The following is a 13747-nucleotide window of genomic DNA, read 5'->3' as shown; positions in this document are numbered from 1 at the left end:
TGAGCTCCTCTTGCACCTACATCTGCTCCCTTCTTTTCTCCCCACATCCCTTCAGTTTGATCTTTCCATCTTTGAGCCCCGTCTTCCTTTTTCAAGAATCTCAACCACTTTGGATCTTTGACCCTCTCTGTACAGGCGTCCTCAGTGTTATCTTTCCAGCTCTGACCTCTCCATGAGCTCCAGAACTCCCCTGCCATCTGTTTCCCAGATTTAAAACTACTGCACAGTTGATCTATTTTATGTATGGTGTATCCTCCCTTGTTAGTAAGTAAGCTCTCCAGAGACATAAATGCATAAACATGTTACTGTTTTAACCTTAGTGCCTAAACTCATGCCTGCAACGTGCTATTGCCTCAATACATATATCTTGAACCAATGGAATGAATGTTAGCTGCAACATTTATTGAGTACTTGTCTTGGAAAGAAAATATCTCTCTAAGCACTTGAGGTGATTAAGCTTAAGTTGATTGTTGTTTAGTCACTAGGTTGTGTCTGACTCTTTCTGCAACCCCATGGACTGTAGCCCACCAGTCTCTTCTGTCCATGGGATTTCTCAGGCAAGAATACTGGGTTGCCATTTCTTTCTCCAGGAGATCTTCCTGACCCAGAGATTGAACCCATGTCTCCTGCATTGGCAGGCAGATTCTTTTATCACGGAACCACCAGGGAAGCCCAAGTTTATTACTTCACAAAGACATGGACAAGATCCCCTGAGACTTGCCCAATTTTTAAAACCAATGACTGTAAAGCAAAAAGTCCCTGATGCTGGGAAAGATTGAGGGCAGAAGGAGAAGATGGCGTCAGAGGATGAGGTGGCTGGGTTGCATCACTGATGCAACATGAACTTAGAAAACTGTGGGAGATGGTGAGGGACAAGGAGGCCTGGCATGGTGCAGTTGATGCGTTTGCAAAGAGTTGGACATGACTGGGCAACTGAAATACAGGAACAAAGCAAAAAGAAGGCAACTCCCCTGATACTACTAGTGAAAAGACATGACATGCTTCAAACACAGACTGGGTAACCAACTCCAGCTTTTAATCACTGAATTTTGCTTGGAGGTCTGTAACTGATTTCTGCCATTTCCTAGCTATAAGAACTTGGCTAAACCTTTTAAGTTATCTAAACTTTTGCTTCCTCGTATTAAATTAGTAATATTAAAAGGATATCATCTCTGATTCCACAGTGTTTATGCCAACGTATGTTATATACTGGTTTTGCCACTAGTACAACTCAGCATCAGTGTTATCCCTCAGATAAGGACCATTCATATTTATGGATAAATAGATTCTGTTAGGGTCTTGCAGAGCCATAACACAAAACAAAAACAATGAACCACAGGTGTTGAAATTATGTGCCACTCTTAAAGGAACTCGTATCCACACTGCCTTCTTTCATTACTTTTTTCCATCCATCTATCCACCAGTCCATCAAATATTTACTGAAGTCCTACCAGTGATAGGCCTGGGCTAGAGACACAAGGACAAAGGTAAATTCCTTTGATGTGATGGAGGAGGTGGATGTCTGCTGGAATCAATGAGATAGTACAGTAAGGAGGGTGCTTTACCATACAAGTGTGAACCGAGAGCTTTGGGGACCCTGAGAAGCATACATCTCCCTGGTTGTGGTGTAAAAGAAAGCTTTATAGAAGACTTGACACTTGACTGGATTCTAAATTATTAAGAGCTCCCTGAAGAACTCAGAGTTTCAGGAATAATATGAAAAAGAGGTCTCACTCATAGCTTATCATCCTATGCTTTTAATGGAATATAACTGAAAGATAGTTGTATAGTCTAAACAAGAAAAATTAGTAGCTTGGAGTTCTTGGGGGAAGGCCATACATAGTAGCAGGACCTTGAAAGGGAACCTGAAGGGTTTGAGCAGCAGAGAGACTAGAAGAGTTTATTCCTCTGAAATCTCCTCTGATGACTAAGGTGGGTCACCCTGATTCCTGGCTGATGCTTGGCTCATCTGGTTGCTCCATCTTTGTGCCCCTTAAAGTCATCACTTAGGATCACCTGCCATGGGTGCCAGAGAGGGCTTTGTAGGTCACTGCTAAATCATCAGTCTGGAAAATCACTGGGGAGGCATCTGCTCACCAGAATGGGACAGGGGCTGGAAATGGAGTCATGCTTGATTTGGAGACTTCAGGTTAATGAAGCAAGGCACGTGTCTGTAGCTATGCAGCATAGGGAAGAAAGGGAGGGTGAGACTCTATAAGCCTGTGGTTCTTTGGCTGTGGATCTGAAATAATCCAAGAAAACATGTATATTCTACCACCTCCCGCTGCTGGGATCCAGGACCTTCCCCCTGGAGCTCGTGGGAGGGGAAAGTGCAAGGGGCTCCATGTGTCTCTTTGTAACTTCTCTTTGCTGGAGGGAACAGTTTCACATGTTCCAAGAGACTTGTCTGGAGACCTTTTGGTTTTTCAGGCTGAATAATTTCTGTTCCTTGCTAGACTTCTCAAAGTTTCATCTGAGTTTTAGGGCCAAGGATTGACATAAAGACAGTCCAGAGTCTGAATCAACTTTCATGTGACCTGTTTAAGACCTATCACAGGGATGTTCTACCCAGAAGAGCTTTAGCTCATCTGGGGAAAGAGAGCTAAAGCTGGGTGCTGTCAGTGTTTGAGAAGTAGCTTAGAATGGAGGAAAGAGCTCTAGATTGGGAATAGGAGCCCTAGATTCCAGTTGTGGGGTTTGTCTGTGTGACCAAGAATATATTTTGTCCCATATGTTCTGGGCTTCAATTTCTTTTGCAAAATGAGAGTATTAGACTAGCTATTTTTATACCTGTTTCAATGTAAATAGAAGGAAATGGCAACCCACTCCAGTATTCTTGCCTAGAGAATCCCATAGACAGAGGAGCTCCAATGGGTTGCTGTCCATGGGGTCGCACAGAGTCGGATACAACTGAAGCAACCTAGCATGCATGTGTGCATTGGAGAAGGAAATGGCAACCCACTCCAGTACTCTTGCCTGGAGAATCACAGGGACAGAGGAGCCTGGTAGACTGCCGTCTGTGGGGTCGCACAGAGTCAGACACGCCTGAAGTGACTTAGCAGCAGCAGCAGCAATGTAAATATTCTCAAATCTTTGGCTGCTCTGTGTCTGTGTACAAGTTTTTCTAAAAAGCATAAGTATAATATCTCCTGCACATTTTTGTCACCATATGTGCAGGCATTTCTGACACAGCTATTGGCCCCACCTCTACCATATGCTTCCCACACTTTGTCATTTGGGCTGTCCTTTATGGCCCATCTCAGTTCAGCATACCACATGTTCTTTTGTGCATGAGGTGACTGACACAGGCTGACTCTGTGTCTTGTTCTATAGGCTGCTTCTTGAAGAATCTTGAATCCAACAGCAACCCCCACACTAGCTTTGTTCTGTGGAAGGGGAGATGGGAGAGCAGGCTTCAAATCAGCTCCCACATACTTTATGAAGTGGCCCTGAGTGGCCTTTGTGAAGCTGCTGTTCTCTGCACCATATTGTAGTATTAAGCCTAGACTTGGATATCATACTCTCCCTAAACCAAGTCAGATGAACACTGAGGCTCAGGAAGAAGCACATTGTGTTTGTTCATCCAAATGGTTGTAAGGCCTGAGGATGAAGCAATAAACCAATATGGTGGAACTCTGGAAGGCAGAACCAGGATGGAAGCTTCAGAAAGGGGAAGATGTGTGGTTCTCTGAAGTAGTTCCACGATGATCCTTGCTGTGGAGTAGGATATAATTACTAATGAAATTAGAATAGCTTTCCCTGTCCGTATTGGGGTTCTCATGGATATGTATCAAGATTTTGAGAGGTTTTAAGAGAATAATACACTTGATTCTAGTCTCAACTCTACCACTTACGTGTAGCTATGGCGAGTCATTTAACTTCTCTCAGCTTTATTATCTAAGATAATAAAGAATGTGTTGTCTGCCAGGCTTCATCTTTCACAAGATAGTTATGTGATTCAAAGAATATCATGTTTTTGAAAGTAATTTTAAGCAATATATTCTTAACTGTTGGTTATGATTTGTGATAGGTTAAGGACCACTTGGAGGATGTGCTCAGTACTACGGAACCTGTCAACAATAAAGTTAAAAAAAAGAAACTCAATGTATACATAGTTTTGAAGTACAGCTTCTAGAGGTTCACTTGGCAGATCCATGTGTCAAAGTTTAACAATCCCTGAGATAGAGATCTAAGAATTATAATGATACTTTGACCTCCATGATGGAGGCTACATTTCTGTTTCTCCTATTCTACCTCTGTATCTCTGGTGATCAGACATGCATCCCATTGGAATATAGTGAGGGCATGATTGACATGGGTGATGTGTGTGTGTGTATGTGCTGGTACTACCCACTCGAGACTTTCTATCTTCTAGCAGTTTCCATAAAGTGATTAAGCACTGTAGATGATGGAAGAGGCACAGTGCACTCAGGGTCATAATGTTTCACTCACTAACGAGCCAGAAAAGGATAATCCCACTGCTGTGTATTCCACTAGCCTGGCTCCCTTCTGCAGGTTAATTTTGGTAATGTGTCATATTTTCTCTGACTCAGAGGGATTAGCTGGGAAAAATACAGATTGTATAAACAATTCAAACTCCCTGGATATGATTTGGTATCCCTGTCTCTTTTCAGTCACAGCAGGGTCACACCTGCTAAATATATATTTTTAAACTAATTCCCTTTAGATCATTCTTTCTGAACAGCACAGTCATAATAGAGAAATTGTTCTTTCCTTTTTTTTTTTTTTTTTAGCGTGTTTCATAGGTGCTCCTCTTCTAGTTTAAAGGGAGAGTTCTAATCACTGTGCTGCCTATTTGGCATTCATTTGTTATTAAATTTGTAAAGTGAACTATGCAATAGAGGCAAAACTGCATAAATCATACTGTACAAGTTTATAAGTTATCATATGCTATCACTATCCAGATAAAAAAGTAGAACACCCTAACAGACCCCTCTCATGTTCTATCCTGGGCACTAGTCCTTTCTCCTCAAAGGTAGTCAGCATTCAGATTTCTAATACCATAGATCAATTTTACTCACTTCTTTATTTTATATAACCAGAAGCATATAGAGTATGTATTATTTTTGTTGCTGCTGTTGTTGTCATTCAATGTTATAGAGTCTTCAGTAATGTTGGAATCCGGTGTAACATTTTTTCCTATGTGATTGGTGCTTTTAGAGTCTTATATAAGCAGCCTTGTCTACTCAAAGGTCATGAAGGTAGTCACCTATGTTATCCTTCAGAAATCTTATATTTTACCCTTATACTTAGAGCTATAGCATATTTGACACTTTATTTTCATGTATGATGTGAGGTAAGGGGTCAATAATTAATTTTTCATGAATATATCTGAAAAGACCTTTTATTCCTGACTGTTTTGTCATAAATCAAATGTCTGCATATATGTGATTTTGTTTCTGGACTCTCTGTTTGGTTGCATTCATACACTTGCCTCTTCTGGCTCAGTGCCACAGTCTCTTAAATACTACAGGTTTACAATAAGGCCTAGTACCTAGGGATGTGTCAAGATTATATAGGCAGAGGATATGTGTATGGGTGGCTGATTCATTTTGCTGTTCAGCAGAAACTAATAGCATTGTAAAGCAACTATAACCCCCCACAAAAAAAAGGTTATATTTGCTGTTGCATCTCTATACATATTTTGCAATCATTTATTTTAATATCAGCAATAACAGTTAAAAACAATTTATGGGATTTTGATTGGGATTGCTTTGAATCTATAGACTACTTTGTAGAGAATTGGCCTTGGAGAACAGAACGAAGCAGTACAAAGGCTAATAGAGTTTTGCCAAGAGAACACACTGGTCATAGCAAACACCCTCTTCCAACAACACAAGAGAAGACTCTACACATGGACATCACCAGATGGTCAATATAGAAATCAGATTGATTATATTCTTTGAAGCCAAAAATGGAGAAGCTCTATACAGTCAGCAAAAAAAAAAAAAAAAAAACAAGACCAGGAGCTGACTGTGGCTCAGATCATGAACTACTTACTGGCAAATTCAAACTTAAATTGAAGAAACTAGGGAAAACCACTAGACCATTCAGGTATGACCTAAATCAAATCCATTACGATTATACAGTGGAAGTGACAAATAGATTCAAGGGATTAGATCTGATAGAGTGCCTGAAGAACTATGGACACAGGTTCGTGACATTGTACAGGAGGCAGTGATCAAAACCATCCCCAAGAAAAAGAAATGAAATAAGGTATGTTTGAGGAGGCCTTACAAATAACTCTGAAAAGAAGAGAAGCAAAAGGAAAAGGAGAAAAGGAAAGATATACTCATTTAAATTCAGAGTTCCAAAGAATAGCAAGGAGAGATAAGAAAGCCTTCCTCAGTGATCAAGGCAAAGAAATAGAGGAAAACAATAGAATGGGAAAGACTAGAGATCTCTTCAAGAAAATTAGAGATACCAAGGGAACATTTCATGCAAAGAGGACACAATAAAGGACAGAAATGGTATGGTCCTAACAGAACCAGAAGATATTAAGAAAAAGTGGCAAGAATACACAGAAGAACTATACAAAAAAGATCTTCATGACCCAGATAACCATGATGGTGTGATCACTCACCTGAAGCCAGACATCCTGGAGTGAGTGGGCCATAGGAGGCATCACTCCAAACAAAGCTAGTGGAGGTGATGGAATTCCAGTTGAGCTATTTCAAATCCTAAAAGAGGATGCTGTGAAAGTGCTGCACTCAATATGCCAGCAAATTTGGAAAACTCAGCAGTGACCACAGGACTGGAAAAGGTCAGTTTTCATTCCAATCCCAAAGAAAGGCAATGCCAAAGAATGCTCAAACTACCGCACAGTTGCACTCATCTCGCACGCTAGTAAAGTAGTGCTCAAGATTCTCCAGGCCAGGCTTCAATAGTACATGAACCACGAACTTCCAGATGTTCAAGCTGGATTTAGAAAAGGCAGAGGAACCAGAGATCAAATTGCCAACATCTGCTGGATCATCGAAAAAGCCAGAGAGTTCCCCAAAAACATCTACTTCTGCTTCATTGACTATGCCAGTGCCTTTGACTGTGTGGTTCACAACAAACTGGAAAATTCTGAAAGAGACAGGAATACCAGACCACTTGACTGGTCTCCTGGGAAATCTCTATGCAGGTCTAGAAGCAACAGTTAGAACTGGACATGGAACAACAGAGTGGTTCCAAATAGGAAAAGGAGTATGTCAAGGCTGTGTATTGTCACCCTGCTTATTTTACTTATATGCAGAGCACAGAGTACATCATGAGAAATGCTGGGCTGGATGAAGCACAAGCTGGAATCAAGATTGCTGGGAGAAATATCGATAACCTCAGATATGCAGATGACACTAAGCACAGAACTTAAGAGGCTCTTGATGAAAGTGAAAGAGGAGAGTGAAAAGGTTGGCTTAAAACTCAACATTCAGAAAACTAAGATCCTGGCATCTGGTCCCATCACTTCATGGCAAGTAGATGGGGAAACAATGGAAACAGTGACAGACTTTATTTTTTTGGGCTCCAAGATCACTGCAGATGGTGACTGCAGCCATGAAATTAAAAGACGCTTGCTCCTTGGAAGCAAAGTTTTGAACCATCCCCTGGTGGCTCAGATGGTAAAGAGTTTGTCTACAGTGCAGGAGACCTGGGTTCAATCCCTGGGTCGGGAAGATCCCCTGGAGAAGGAAATGGCAATCCACTCCAGTACTATTGCCTGGAAAATCCCATGGACAGAGGAGCCTGGTAGGTACCGTCCATGGGGTCGCAAAGAGTCAGACACGACTGAGCTACTTTACTTACTTCACTCAGACAGCATGTTAAAAAGCGGAGACGTTACTTTACCAACAAAGGTCCATCTAGTCAAAGCTATGGTTTTTCCATTAGTCATGTATAGATGTGAGATTTGGACTATAAAGAAAGCTGAGGCTGGAGAATTGATGCTTTTGAACTGTGGTGTTGGAGAAGACTCTTGAGAGTCTCTTGGACTGCAAGGAGATCCAACCAGTCCATCCTAATATTCATTGGAAGGACTAATGCTGAAGCTGAAACTCCAATATTTTGGCCACCTGTTGCAAAGAACCAACTTATTTGAAAAGACCCTGATGCTGGGAAAGATTGAAGGTGGGAAGAGAAAGGGGTGACAGAGAATGAGATGGTTGGATGACATCACCGACTCAATGGACATGTGTTTGCGTAAGCTCCGGGAGTTGGTGATAGACAAGGAAGCCTGGCGGGCTGCAGTCCATTGGGTCTCAGAGTCGGACATGACTGAGGGACTGAACTGAAGTGAACTGTAGAGAACTGATAGGTTTACAATATGATGTCTTCTAGTCCATGACCCTGAGGCTACCCTTTTACTTATTTAGGTCTAATTTAATTTATCATTATAATATTTTATAATGTGTGTGTGTGTAAAGGTCTTGTACATATTTCACTGTTAAAGATTCATTCCTACATATATTGCTTTTAATTTTTATTTACTTTTCATTTTGTTATAATTTTGTTTACTTATTTTTGGTGCTAGTATATTGAGATAGAAATAATTTCTCTGTGTTGATCTTGAAGCAAGCAGCCTTGCTAAATTACTTATTTATTCTAAAAATTTGTAAAATATTTGCATTTTTATATGCAAAATCTCATCTCCTGTTAACAATTATTTCTTTTTTCTAATCCTTATATCTATTGTTTTTCTTACCTTATAGCATCAGTTAGGGCTTCAGTACAATATTGAGTAGAAGTGGTCTTGGATGATACCTTTGTCTCATGTTTAATCTCAAGTTTTAATTACACTAGTAACTATATTGACTGATGCATTATTTCTATAGGTACTCTTAATGAATTAGGAAAGTCTATTCTTATTTTGTTGAGTTAATCTGAATGATTGTTGACTTTTTTGTCAAATATCAAAAATTTTTGATGCATTTTAGATTGTTTACTTTTCTGCTTTACTCTGTTAATGTAATAAGTTATATTGATTTTTAATAGACTTCACTGTTAGAGCAGTTTTAGGCTCATAGAAAAATTGAGCAGAAAGCACAGAGAGTTCTCATATATCCCCATACAGGTACAGCCTCCCCAACTATCAGCATCCCCTACCAGAGTGGACCATCTGTTAGAGTCCATGAACCTACACTGATACATCACTATCACCCAAAGTCCGTAGTTTACATTATTGTTTGCTCTTTAATAACCTGTATCTGCCACTGTAGTATCAAACAGAATAGTTTCCCTGCCCGAAAAATTCTCTTTACTTCACCTATTCTTCCTTCTTGTCCCCTAATCCTTGACAAACATTGATCTTTTCACTGTCTCTACAAATTGTACCTTTTCCAGAATGTCGTATAGTTGGAATCATATTAAATGTAATCTTTTCTATTAGGTATCTAATGGTTTCTCACTGGGGCTTCCCAAGTGACGCTGGTGGTAAAGAGCCCGCCTGCTAAAGCAGGAGAGACAAAAGAGATGCTGGTTCGATCTCTTGTTTGGAAAGATCCCATGGAGAAGGAAGTGGCAACCCACTCCAGTGTTCTTGCCTGGAGAATCCCATGGAGAGAGGAGCCTGGCAGGATAGGATAGGATCCTGCCATAGGATTGCAAAGAGTCAGACACGACTGAAGCGACTTAGCATGCGGTGGTGTATCATTAGTGTTTAATTTTCAGTCCTCTAATGACATGATGATTAACATATTTTCATGTGTTATTTGCTGTTTGTGGTTTTTTTTTTTTTTTTTTAATGAGGTGTCTGTTCAGGTCTTTGCCCATGTTTTAAATTGGGTTGGTTTTTTTCCTTGTTGCTGAGTTTTAAGGGTTCTTTGCGTATTTTCATTAACAGTCCTTTATCAGATACGTATTTTCTGGATATTTTCTCATAGTCTGTGCTTATCTTCTCATTCTCTTGAGGAATTACATTGATTTTAAACATTACAGTAACTTGTATTCTGGGATTTGCCCAAATTGACTGCATTGTATTAATACACAGATCCACACAGATATATATATATATGTATATGTACATACAGAATTTACTTGATAATATTATGTGTATAAAATTTGAATCTTTGTTTATGAGATGAATTGTCCCAAATATTTTTCTTGTAATTCTGCTGTCAAATATTAATATCAAATTTTGCTATCTTCAAAAAAGTTGTGAAAATTTGTTCTTCTATTCTTATTTTATTATAACAAATAATTTTGTTGTAGTTTTGAAGACTTCACATAAAATTGGCATTAATTATTTGGAAAATTCATGGCTGGAACCATCTACACCTGGAATTCTCTTTGTGAGAATGTTTTTAATTATAGACTTGATTTCTTTAAGATACAGAACTATTCTGATTTTTATTGGGTCTGACTTGATAAGTTTTTAAAAAATGTATTAAAATGTCAAACTTATTTGCATTAACTTATTCACAGTATCCTCATATCTATTTGGGGAGCACTATATTGATGTCACTCTTTATTTCTAATATTGTAATTTGATGTTTTCCCTATTTTTCTCTTGGGAAGTATTATCCTTACCCTCATACCAGGACTTCTCATTTAGCAAGCCCTCTTTAAAAACCCAACCTTTTGGCTTTGTTGATTATTTTCATGTATATTTTATTATTTTAAAATCTCTCTCTCTTTTTTTACCATTTTCTTCGCTTTATTGAGCTTTACTTGCTATTCTTTTTTTTCCCCTTGAGATATGTAATTTGATCAGTGATTTTTAGCTTTCTTCTTTTCTAACATTTGTGTTTAAGGATAAAAATGTTCGTCTAAGCATGGCTTTAGGTGTATCCTACAAATTTTTTATATCATATCTGCATAGTCATTCAGTTCAAGATCTGTTCTAATTTCCACTGTTTTGATTTTTTTTTTTTTTTTTGGCTCTGGATTATTTGAATCCATTGCTTAATTTCTTAGGCATGCTCAGCTGTTGTAAATAATTTCTAGGCAATTCCACTTTAGCCAGAGAATATCTCTACATTATTTCAGTCTTTTCAGATTTGTTGACACTTTCTTTACAGCCTGGTGTATGTTTGCTTTGAGTGAACTTTTTGTATTGTGCAGTGTCCAGCATTTTTATGTATAATGTTCTTCCAATATTCATGGGTATGTGTGTGTGTATGATTGGTTTCTTAATCATACTATTCAAATATTTTACATGACTCCTGAATTTTTCTTTCACTTACTGAGAGGTCTCTGACTTCCTGCTATGATTTTGGAGTTGTCTCCTTCAGTTATGTCAATTTTTGTTTCACGTGTATCTTAGATTATTTGATATGTATAAATTTAGAACTTTTACATCTTCGTGAATAACTGACTCCTTTATCGTTATACAACTTTTTATTTTTAGTAGTATTTCTTACTTTTAAATCCAATTTACTTAATATTTATATGTATGCATTTTCTCTTATGGTTAACATTTTTATTATATTTTGCCTCCATTCCTTTACTTTTAAATTACCTGAGTTTTTATATTTAATTTCTTAGTTTCTTATAAGCAGCATAGAATATTTTTAAGTCATTGTGAAATTTTCCTTTTAATTGCATTATTAGCCAGTTTAACATTTAAAATAGTGACCTCTTAGTAGTGAGTCAGTCACTAGTGAAGTCGCTCAGTCGTGTCCAACTCTTCGAAACCCCATGGACTGTAGCCTACCAAGCTCCTTGTCCATGGGATTTCCCAAGCAATAGTACTGGAGTGGATTGCCATTTCCCTCTCCAGGGGATCTTCCCGACCCAGGGATCGAACCCAGGTCTCCTGCATTGTAGACAGATGCTTTACCATCTGAGACCTCTTAACTTATATTTAATATAAGTTCCTTCTGATCCATCCTCTCTTTTCTTAATAATTTCTTCTGTTGTATCTACTCTTCTGCTAAATATATCAGTTGAATCCTTAGTGTGACCCATTGTGTTTCACAATTGAATTTTCATTTGATTCTATTTTATAGTTTTCAATTGTTTGCTAAATTTATGTTTTGTCCTCTAATAACTTTAAAATATGTAGCTGACATGTTCAAGTCCTTGGCTAATTACTCCCACATTTGAGTCTTTGGTAGGTAGCTCTGTACATTTTTTTTTTTTTTTCATTTGGATTTGGGCACATTTGTTTTTGTCTCTTGGTATGCACATGATATTTCATAGAATATCTTATCCTGAGTGCAAAATTATGGAGCTCATTTGAGATTGTGAATAGTGTTGTTTTCCTCCAGAGGAAATTTATTTTGTTTCTGGGAGACAGAGTAGGGAAAAATCACCTCAGTCCAGTTAATGATGTAGAAGTTAGGTTACAAACTTGGTGAGGCAAGCAAGATCTATTTCTAGTTACCCTTCCACCTGTGATATACTTCTTCAGAGGCCCAACTGAAAGTCCTGGAGATCTATTTGCACCCCTTCTTTCTGGCAAACTTCATATTTAATTCTGTCCTTCAAGATCTGTAAGATTGTTAAATGTTTGGTTCAGCTTCTACATCTTTCACTTACAGCTTAAGAATTGAAAACTGCCTCAGGGCAAAAGTAACCCTGGGTGTCAGGGATGTGTCTTTGTACTTCCATTTTCTGTACTTCCTTTCCCTCCAGGATTTAATGCCCTCATGTCCCAACTGCCTTAGTAAGTCTGTGAAGGCTCCAAATAAAAGTTTTTGTACCTATCTTCCACACCACTCCTAGCTGTTTTTCTGAGGAATGTTGGTCTACAAGCATCTCATCTACCATACTCATCAAATTGAGTCTTACTTCACCCATCCTGAATCTGAGGCTAAACAATGATGGTTAGTAATAAGGACCAGGAAGAAAGAAATCCACCTCCACTTCCACTTTCTCTCCTCAGTCTTTCTAATTCTAAAGCTAAGCCTTTTTCTATTCAAGCCCCTATTTCATGTCTCACTCTTGGGTAATTGTTTAAAAATCCTCATAACAAAGTACTAATTCTAACGGTGAAAGTCTTCCTAAGAGATGCCTTCATTTTATTAATAGAGCAGATCTGAAGGCTAACAACTTTTGACAGAAATATCTGTGATGGAATAATAGAGGAGGGAAAATTGTTATTGTTTGCATGGGTCTCAGTAATAACGTGGGGCCATCTACCCACGCCACAGCCAACTTTGCCTTCGGGTCTCCCCTCTCCATCTGAAACCCTTCCTCTTTTCCGTGCATTCACTGCAAGTTGCTTCCTCATACAAAAGGGGACTCACCCTCCTGAACTTCTGCGTAAGCTGAAGAATTTAATCATCCAGCTCAGCACTGCCCACCAGCTGGCCAAATTCATTGCCCTTTTAGAAAGGAGATAACCTGCATTATCTACTATGCACAAGAGGCAAAAAGAGATAAATTTCTTCTATTTCATGCTATAAAGCAAATCCCCAATACTCCATGAAGGGGATTTTAAACAATGCACAATTAAGCCATTGGTTAGCTGTTTGACCTGGAGAAATTCATTTAACTTCTCTCAGGCTTGATTTCTTCACCAACAAAATGGGTCTGGCAATAATATTTGTTTCATAAAATTGTTGTGAAGATTATAGGAAATAATGCATGTGATTATTATTTGAGCGACTTTTCAGATTCCACAAAGGGTTTGAAATAAATATTTAAAAATTAAGGTCCGTCTAGTCAAGGCTATGGTTTTTCCTGTGGTCATGTATGGATGTGAGAGTTGGACTGTGAAGAAGGCTGAGCACCGAAGAACTGATGTTTTTGAACTGTGGTGTTGGAGAAGACTCTTGAGAATCCCTTGGACTGCAAGGAGATC

General features: G+C 38.6%; 1 protein-coding gene across 1 annotated transcript in view; it reads left to right on the top strand.

Moving 5' to 3' along the window:
* Positions 1-13747, top strand: part of LRMDA (leucine rich melanocyte differentiation associated) — a 1143538-nt gene that overhangs the window by 1008496 nt on the left and 121295 nt on the right. The gene's annotated exons all lie outside the window — the stretch shown is intronic.

Source organism: Oryx dammah, unplaced genomic scaffold (genome assembly GCF_014754425.2).
Source record: "Oryx dammah isolate SB20612 unplaced genomic scaffold, SCBI_Odam_1.1 HiC_scaffold_6, whole genome shotgun sequence".
In the NCBI taxonomy this organism is placed as follows: Eukaryota; Metazoa; Chordata; class Mammalia; order Artiodactyla; family Bovidae; genus Oryx; species Oryx dammah.
This window is presented reverse-complemented; position numbering and strand designations above follow the sequence as displayed.